Raw genomic sequence first — 10,485 nt, 5'->3', positions numbered from 1 at the left:
AAACATAGAACATAGAACATTACAGCGCAGAACAGGCCCTTCGGCCCACGATGTTGCGCCGACCAGTTACAAAAAACAATGACCCTTTCTTTGTCATGGATTCTCCTGTCTGGATTGCTGTTGAACTCAGCCATCAGATTCTAAACCCCTGTGTCCCATTTGTTCTGATTCTGTTGTTCAATATTTACACTGTCAGGCACATTTTAGTGAGCAGCAGGTCTCGCAGGAGACTCCGAGCTCCCAACAATGGAAAAGGTACAAAAGACCCAGAGATGCAGAATCGAAGGAAATCTATTATTTTACTCTTTGCTATCTCAGTGAATTTTATCATATTATGGGCAACGATAATGGTATACTCTGTATGGAGGCGGATGTATTATTTGGGGTATTGTGCTGTTTGGATGAGTGATTCTGTTCAGGATTTCGGCTTCATCCTACAGCTCATGAGTTGCTGCACAAATACTTATATATACGCTGTGACCCAGAGGAAGTTCAGAGAGCAGTTGAAGAATGTGCTCAAATGTCCCTTTGCGCTCGTTGTGCAATTATTTCAATGATGCTCATAACAGGCAAAGAATAATTCATAGAATCCTTGATTTAATTGCACATTTCCCAATGTGACAGGGCCAAGTGTGACAGTAAAAGTTGTGCCCTGTTGATGTGTTTATTGATTGTAGAGAATTAAACCCGAATATGGGGAAAGGAAGGAAGAACCTGTTGCTATGGTGGTAGTGAACATGTTTTGACAGTGTAGGAGAAGCCTGTCTAAACGGTGGTAATAAACGCTGCAGGAAACTCGCAGTGGGATTTGAATGGAATTAGGATTTGGTGCAACACTGAAGCTTCTCAGTCAGTTATTCACATAAGAAGCAGCAAATTTAACCTTTGAAGATTGAATACAGATGGATAGCCCTCTGTCTCCTCCACCTCCACCAGCACCATGGACCTCCCAGAAACCAATACCAGGAACAGGATGCGATGGTGGTAATTATAGAGGGAAATCGATTCATCCATTAGGAGCATGTGTGGAATGGATGATTCAGCACTTATACCAATTGATGAGATTTGAATGCTGCAGAGAATAAGAGCAGGTGATAGATAAGCAAGCAATTCGCGAGCGGATGGGACCGAACAAAATCACAGTGGGAGAATGTGTGTGTTATAACTGGCAGAGATGGAGTGAGAAAACCGTTACACTGGTGAGGTGAGTGATAGAGCAGATAAACAATGCGGGTATCAGTATATGTGGAATTAATGGAGTATTTAGTCACATTGGAATTTCGGGATCTGTGCAACAGGCACTGTGGGAGTGTTTGTGATTGATGACATGCAGAGAGGATATGTGGTGATGGATCTGGTAGAGCAGAGGAGCGAGTGAGATATCACCTTCTATCCAATAGAGGTGAATGTATACCGTGAACAGAAGGGAAGTTGTTGGGTTGTAAGTTCGCTGCTCCGTCATGTAATGGATCAAAGTCAATAATATTTGGGAAGATATAATATTTATTACGAAATCGTGAACATGTACTTTTTGATCCCTGTGTGTTGGTCAGAATCTCGATTTTTATTTCTTCAGTTTCTTTCATTTTCAAAGTTACCAGTAAGTTCATTGGTTTGTTAAGCTATGGGGGGATTGTGTTCCCAGGAGCAGGGAACAGTTTTATCACTCTGCAGAAGGACAGGAAAAAAGCTTGCATATTGCACATCATAAATTAATAAACCAAAATTTCACAAACCATGGGAGTGGTATCGAAGGAAGTATCTGAAGACCTTCTAAAGATTTGATTCCATAAACTGAAATCTTTAAGGGGTAATTTTCAAAGTACTAATTCCTGGAAGGAGGTGCTGTTCTGCTTTAAATATCACTTCTTCTTTATTGTAATAAATCTTTAACTCGAATAAATAACCATCAACTTTCACTTCAAAATTTTTATATCTGAGTTTCTGAAAAAAAACCGTCAACAAACACAAATTGCATCATCGTTCTGCTCCCAGTATCCATTCGGGATTTGAAGAGCCTGGACTGAGCAACTGGTATCGCATCAAATAACTGCCGGCTCTTTGTGGAATTTAAAACAGGAATTTTTTGATGGTCTTGGAAATGGAAAATTCAAAGGGAGGGAGTGTGGGGAGAAGATTTACTGCAGGTGGGTATACGAATGCAAACTGGTACCGGGGTTAAAAGGATTAGCTATGGGAAATGTGTGGGGTTACGGAGATTGAGCGGGGTGGGGTGGGATTGGGGTAGGATTCTCTTCAGGGATTCAATGTGGAATCCAGCAGCTGAATTGCCTACTTCTGCTCTGTGGGAAATTTCTGTTTCCATTCTGCAATGAAATGGGTGGGGTTTTAAGTGGGATCCTCAAAAAGCTCTGGGAGTGACGTCAAAGTTCTACAAAAAGTGAATAAACCTCAGACAACAGAACTGTCACAAAATTTGAAGTTTGACGTATGTGCAAGGATGGAAAAACGGCACGATTAAAGGGATTGGAGATCACTTCTATTTGATTTGATTTGATTTATTATTGTCACATCTATTAACACACAGTGAAAAGTATTGTTTCTTGTGCACTATACAGACAAAGCATACCGTTCATAGAAAAGGAAACGAGAGAGTGCAGAATGTTGTGTTACCGTCTTAGTGAGGGTGTAGAGAAAGATCAATTTAATGCGAGGTGATGCCATTCCAAAGTCTGACAGAAGCAAGGAAAAAGATGATCTTGAGTCATTTGGTACATGACCCCAGACTTTTGTATCTTTTTCCTGAAGGATGATGGTGGATCAGAGAATGTCCGGGGTGTGTCGGGTCAGTTATTGTGTTGGCTGCTTTGCCAAAGCAGCGGGAAGTGTAGACAGAGTCAATGGATGGGTGGATGGCTTGCATGATAGATTGGGCTATATTCACAACTTTTGTAGTTCCTTGCAGTCTCGGGCAGAGCAGGAGCCCATACCAAGCTGTGATACACCAGAAAGAATACTTTCTATGGTGCATCTGTAAAAGTTGGTGAGAGTCCTTGCTGGCATGGCCCAACTTCCTTCATTTTCTGAGAAAGTAGAGGCGTTGATGGGCTTTCCTAACTATAGTATCAGCTTGGAGGGAGCAGGACAGTTTGTTGGTGATCTGGACACCTAAAAACTTGATGCTCTCGACCCTTTCTACTTTCTCCTTTACACTTCCTGAAGTCGATGCAATCTCCTTCCTTTTGTTGTCATTGAGGAAGAGATTATTGTTGCTGCACTCGTTCGCCAGATTCTCTGTCTCATTCCTGTTCTCAGTCTCATCATTGTTTGAGATCTGACCCACTACGGTGGTGTTGTCAGCAAAGTTGAATATCGAGTTGGAGGGGAATTTGGTCACACAGTCGTAGGGATATAAGGAGTATAGTAGGGGGCTGAGAACACAGCCTCGTGGGGCATCGGTGTTGAGGGTGATCGTGGAGGAGGTGCTGTTGCCTATCCTTCCTGATTGTTGTCTGTGAGTTAGGAAGTTCAGGACCCAGTCACAGAGGAATACCAGAAGGAATCTCCGAGTGTCCGAATTGCCACAGAGCGAGGTGTGTGAATTGACTAATGTTCAGGTACACGGATAAAACAAACTTGTCTGAGAAGAAAGAGAAAAAAGAGAGAAACAGACACTGGGTACAAGAGTAAGTACAAATATTGAAGGAGGAGCAGTTAGAATGACAAGGGAGAATGAAGAAAAGGAAATGAAATCTGACATGTAGATAATTGATTTTTGGGGCAACGAATAGGAGGAAAGTGAAGAGGAAAAATAAATAGAACATAAGCTTAGACGCTGGCAATTAAAGGGAAGTTTCCAGAAAGAAGCCACTTATTTACATAGAACATAGAACATTACATAGAACATTACAGCGCGGAACAGGCCCTTCGGCCCAAAAATGTTGTGCCGACCAGTCTTATTTTTTTAAAAAAAAACATTGACCATGGAATTACAGATCACAGCACAGTGACAAAGTAATTTGTTTAATTTACAAGATTTTCCAAATTTGAGGAAAGAGATGGAAGCATATTTTTTCCATTTTTGAAGGTGTATTAGCTGATAACATTGTGATGCAGGGTATGCTGGCAGCGAGTACTCAGCTGGGATTTACATCACCGTCATAAAAAATTTCAATTGAGTTTAACAAATTCAAAGAAAATGTTATTCTGAGTGCAGATGAGTTTGTTTCAAAATGACGTGGACAGGAATTGCTAAATGAAGTAGATCTTGAAGATGGAACCAATGAGAAGGAGAGTTCTCGACCCCAGGACACTGATGTTTTGCACTTGGACGTGAATTATGATCATTATTGTGGCATGAAGGTGGAAGGAAGAATATGGAGACTAATAGAAACTAAATTGTACATTTGCGAACATATTTCAGTTCAATGATGGTGTGCTTAAACAAACCTCTGAAAGTAGCAGGACCGAGGTGCTATGTCACTAGATACAGAATCTAAAAGCAAGGGGATAGTACTAACTCTGCCTCACTTTGCTTCAGATAACATCAGACATTATGAATTGTACCAATTCATTCATTTGAACGTTAAATAAAGGTGCACCAGAATGTTTGCCATAATTCTGGTCTTCAGTTACATGGAGATTATTCAGAGTTTCTGCATGTTCTCCTTAGTGCGGCAAAGATTCAATGAAAATGTTCAGCATCAGACAGGGGTCAAAAAATAGAGAACCAGGAAGCAATTTAACAGCAAAGTATGTGTTAACCAGGCCTACAATTTACAGCTTTTTGTTCAAATAAACAGAGAGCATTCTAACGCAGTACAGGCCCTTTGGCCCTCGATGTTGTGCCGACCAGTGGAACCAATCTAATGACCCTCTAACCTAAACTATTTCAATGTTATCCATATGCCTATCCACTGACCATTTGAACACCCTTAAAGTTGGCGAGTCCACAACTGCTGCAGGCAGGGCATTCCACGCCCTTACTACCCTCTGAGTAAAGAACCCACCTCTGACATCCGTCCTATAATTACCACCCCTTAATTTAAAGCCCCTCGTGTTAGCCATCACCATCCGAGGAAAAAGAGAGAAAAATGAGAGGGACGATAAGTGCTTTTTTTCACAGCAGGGTGTGTTGTGATAATCTGTAGTAAATCTGCAGGAGAGTTATGGAAACCGTATCATGATTAATAATCAAAAGGAAAGTGTATGGACACTGTCAGGCAGGATTGCATGGATGTAGGAACACAGCAGATGAAAAGGATTGGTTGTATAGATTGCACTGGTTGAAAGAGCTGGCAGAGAAGTTATGGGGGTGATTCTCTGAAAGGTGCTGAATTTGTGAGAAAGCTGTTACAGATCACGGGGATTTTTCAGCGCAGCCTCAGACCCGAAACTCCCCACTCTGTGCAGTGTAAAGGGAACAATCGTGGATATCGTTAAAAACTGGGGGGGTGGGGGAGTGCGGGTTGGGGGGGTGGGGGAGTGCGGGGTGGGGGGGGGAGTGCGGGGTGGGGGGTGGGGGAGTGCGGGGTGGGGGGTGGGGGAGTGCGGGGTGGGGGGTGGGGGAGTGTGGGGTCGGGGGGGGCTGCTATTCGTGCCAAAGAGCCTGAAATCAGCAGGATGGGTGGGAATCCACACATGGACAAATCGCTGGGAGATCGGATAAAAGATCACCCAGCATCCAGATCACTGCCACCCAATACCCACAGACATCGCTGGCCTCTGAACCCCCCCTCCCCCCACCTCCCTACCCCACCGCCCCCCCCTCCCCCAACACAGACATCGCTGGCCTCTACATCACCCCACAGACATTGCTGGCTCTCATAAGAACATAAGAAATAGGAGCAGGAGTCGGCCATCTAGCCCTTCGAGCCTGCCCCGCCATTCAATAAGATCATGGCTGATCTGAAGTGGATCAGTTCCACTTTCCCGCTTTCTCCCCATAACCCTTAATTCCCCTGTCTATCAGAAACCTATCTACCCGTGACTTAAATATATTCAGCGAGGCAGCCTCCACCACTTCAACGGGCAGAGAATTCCAGAGATTCACCACCCTTTGAGTGAAGAAGTTCCTCCTCAACTCCGTTCTAAACTCCTCCCCCCCCCCCCGCCTTATTTTGAGGCTGTGCCCTCTAGTTCTGGTTTCCTTTCTAAGCGGGAAGAATCTCTCTACCTCTACCCTATCTAGCCCCTTATTACCTTGTAAGTCTCGATAAGATCCCCCCCTCAGCCTTCTAAACTCCAATGAGTACAGGCCCAGTCTATTCAATCTCTCCTGATAAGCTAATCCCCTCATCTCCGGTATCAGCCTGGTGAACCTTCTCTGTACTCCCTCCAAGGCCAATATATCCTTTTGCAAATAAGGGGACCAAAACTGCACACAGTACTCCAGCTGCGGCCTCACCAGTGCCCTGTACAGTTGCAGCAACACCTCCCTTTTTTCATATTCTCTCCCCCTCGCTATAAAGGCAGTCCCCTTCCCATTCAGACAGCGGTGGCCCCCTCCCTCATACAGAGATCCCTGCCACCCCTCATATGCCCTCACATACAGACAGCTCTGGTCCCCCTCCCCTATACAGATAGCACTCAGCCACCTCCCCCATACAGACAGAAGTTGAATCTCTGGTGAAGAGGAAGAAGGAGGCTTATGTAAAAATGAGATGTGAAGGCTCAGTTCAGGCACTGGAGAGTTATAAATTAGCCAGGAAGGAGCTAAAGAGAGAATTAAGAAGAGCTAGAAGAGGACATGAGGAGAGTTTGGCGGATAGGATCAAGGAAAATCCGAAAGCTTTCTACAGGTACGTCAAGAATAAAAGATTGGTTAGGGCAAGATTAGGGCCAGTCAGAGACAGCAGTGGGAAGTTGTGCGTGGAGCCTGAAGAGATAGGAGAGGCACTGAATGAGTATTTTTCGTCAGTATTCAAGCAGGAAAAGGTCAGTCTAGTCGAGGAGAATATTGCGTTGCCAGATAGTAGACCAGATGGGATTGAGGTACATAAGGAGGAGGTGTTAGTAATTCTTGAGAGTATGAAAATAGATAAGTCCCCTGGGCCGGATAGGATTTACCCTAGGATTCTCTGGGAGGCTAGGGAGGAGATTGCAGAGCCTTTGGCTTTGATCTTCATGTCGTCATTGGCTTCAGGTATAGTGCCGGAAGACTGGAGGATAGCAAATGTTGTCCCCTTGTTCAAGAAGGGGAGTAGAGACCATCCTGGGAATTATAAACCGGTGAGCCTTACTTCTGTTGTGGGCAACGTTTTGGAAAGAATTATAAGGGATAGGATTTATAATCATCTAGAGAGAAATAAGTTGATTACGGATAGTCAACACAGTTTTGTGAAGGGTAGGTCATGCCTCACAAACCTTATCGAGTTTTTTGAAGAGGTGACCGAAGAGGTGGATAAGGGTAAGGCAGTTGACGTGGTGTATATGGATTTTCACAAAGCGTTTGATAAGGTTCCCCATGGTAGGCTACTGCAGAAAATGTAGATGCATGGGATTGAGGGTGATTTAGCAGTTTGGATCAGGAATTGGCTAGCTGATAGAAGACAGAGGGTGGTGGTTGATAGGAAATATTCAACCTGGAGTTCAGTTACAAGTGGTGTACCTCAGGGATCTGTTTTGGGGCCACTGCTGTTTGTCATTTTTATAAATGACCTAGATGAGGGTGTAAAAGGATGGGTTAGTAAATTTGCTGATGACACCAAAGTTGGAGGAGTTGTAGACAGTGAGGATGGATGTTACAGTTTGCAGAGGGACACAGGTAAGCTGCAGAGCTGGGCCGAGAGGTGGCAAATGGAGTTTAATACGGAAAAGTATGAGGCGATTCACTTTGGTAAGAATAACAGGAGTACAGAATATAGGGCTAATGGAAGGACTTTTAGTAGTGTTGACGAGCAGAGAGATCTCGGGGTACACGTGCACAGCTCCCTGAAAGTTGGCACCCAGGTTGATAAGGTTGTTAAGAAGGCGTACGGTGTGTTAGCTTTTATTGGTAGAGGGATTGAATTTCGGAGCCGTGAGGTCATGTTACAACCGTACAAAACTCTGGTGCGGCCGCACTTGGAGTATTGCGCACAGTTCTGGTCGCCGCATTATAAGAAAGACGTGGAAGCATTGGAAAGGGTGCAGAGAAGGTTTACCAGGATGTTGCCTGGTATGGTGGGAAGGTCTTATGAGGAAAGGCTGAGGGACTTGAGGTTATTTTCATTAGAGAGAAGGTTGAGAGGTGACCTAATTGAGGCATACAAGATGATCAGAGGGTTAGATAGGGTGGACAGTGAGAGCCTTTTACCTCGGATGTTGATGGCTAATACGAGGGGACATAGCTCTAAATTAAGGGGTGGTAATTATAGGATGGATGTCAGAGGTAGGCTCTTTACTCAGAGGGTAGTAAGGGCGTGGAATGCCCTGCCTGCAGCAGTTGTGGACTCGCCAACTTTAAGGGCATTCAAATGGTCAGTGGATAGGCATATGGATAACATTGGAATAGTTTAGGTTAGAGGGTCATTAGATTGGTTCCACTGGTCAGTGCAACATTGAGGGCCAAAGGGCCTGTACTGTGCTGTAATGTTCTATGTTCTAAGATGTTTCCACTCTCAAGCAAGACGAAAACTAGAATGGAAACTGTCTGTCTGAGATATTCCACAGACAAATCCAGTGGGGAATTCAGGAGAAATGAGTTAACTAAGAGGTGGGGGAGGAAGTGGGACTTATTCCTGTAGGAAGTGGGGGAGGATGTGGGACTTGCTCCCATGGGGAATGGGGAGAATGCGGGAGTAACGCTGTGTTTTTCCCAGTTCTGGCGGGTGGAAGATTGCGGACATTCCCGTAACAGAGGGACACTGCTCCACGGAATATCCAGGCTGGTTACAGGGTAGAATCTTCTTTCCAATATCAGATTTACTCTCACTGTCCAGCACTGTTCACATCGCTTACACTCTCCAATATTTATACACCTCATTTCAGGATCACATCCCACCCTGGAACAGGGAGAAGGAACCAGGACAGTTTGTTTTCAACCACTTTGGATATTTTGCATGAGGAAGCAAGAAATAAAGATCAGAAACTGCGGCAGTTACTTTGTCTATAAGCTGAAAGCCACAGGTGACAATGCTGCTTATTGCACAGGGACATCACTGTTTCAGTATTGACCCAGGAGGGTGACACTGTCCGTGCCGACACACTGACACACCCAGTGACTGGGGGGGCGGGGCGCGGGGACTGGGGGGCGGGGCGCGGGGACAGAGGGGGCGGGGCACAGTGACAGAGGGGGCGGGGCGCGGGGACTGGGGGGCGGGGCGCGGGGACTGGGGGGCGGGGCGCGGGGACTGGGGGGGCGGGGCGCGGGGACTGGGGGGCGGGGCGCGGGGAAGGGGGGGCGGGACGCGGGGACTGGGGGGCGGGGCGCGGGGACTGGGGGGCGGGGCGCAGTGACTGGGGGGCGGGGCGAAGTGACAGAGGGGGCGGGGCGCTGGGGCTGAGGGGGCGGGGCACGGGGACTGGGGGGGCGGGGCGCGGGGACTGGGGACGCGGGGCGCGGGGACTGGGGGGGCGGGGCGCTGGGACAGAGGGGGCGGGGCGCGGGGACTGGGGGGCGGGGCGCGGGGACTGGGGGCGGGGCGAAGTGACAGAGGGGGCGGGGCACAGTGACAGAGGGGGCGGGGCACAGTGACAGAGGGGGGCGGGGCGCAGTGACAGGGGGCGGGGCACAGTGACAGAGGGGGCGGGGCGCAGTGACAGAGGGGGCGGGACCAGTGACAGAGGGGGCGGGGCACAGGGACAGAGGGGGCGGGGCGCTGGGGCTGAGTGACTGCTGTGTCTGTGGAGTCAGGTGAAGGGTTGCCCGGGTAACGGGGCCAGACTGCATTCCCCTGAATGGATGTTGATGAACTGGATGTCTTCTTCCGTCCGTCGGCTGTGGTCAGTGTCAGGCTTCTAATTTCAGGATTCGATTGAGGTGAAACTGCACCATTTCCCCGGTGGGATTGGAAGGCGGGTCTCCGGTCAATCCCCCGGGTAACGAGTCCGGTGAGAAAACCTCTTTGCCTCTGACTCCCCTTTATTAACCCCACTGGAAGAGCAGTTTGATGCTGGGTTCTGTTGTTCCCCAATATTGACTGACACAAGTTTGTTGAACCTTTTGTGGATTCAGGGACAGCCACACCTCCCACAGACGGGGAAGAATCGAGTGGAGAATCCAGCGAGCAGTCATCCTCTGTCCCAGCTCCATCTCCAACCTCAGGTAGGCCACATTGTGAGAAAGAGTCGACCCAAACACTTCCCTCACCGTCACCCAAGGGGACATCATTCCCCGAGACTGAGGGAGGCGTGTATTGATGGAGAGTGAGGGAGTGAATGAGTGAAGGGGAATGTAGTGTTTGAGTGAGATGGAGTTTCCTGTTTGAGGAGATTGAGTGAGTGGAATCGAGGGAAGATGTTCCGGAGACACAGGGAGGTGGGATCCAATGAAGTGGTTGAGTGGAAAGGGGTTTGTGTCCAAATAATGATCTGGAGGTGGGG

This window comes from Carcharhinus amblyrhynchos, chromosome 32 (genome assembly GCF_965287045.1).
Source record: "Carcharhinus amblyrhynchos chromosome 32, sCarAmb.v2.hapA, whole genome shotgun sequence".
NCBI lineage: Eukaryota > Metazoa > Chordata > Chondrichthyes > Carcharhiniformes > Carcharhinidae > Carcharhinus > Carcharhinus amblyrhynchos.
The sequence above is the reverse complement of the archived record's forward strand: the minus strand, read 5'-3'. Positions refer to the sequence as shown.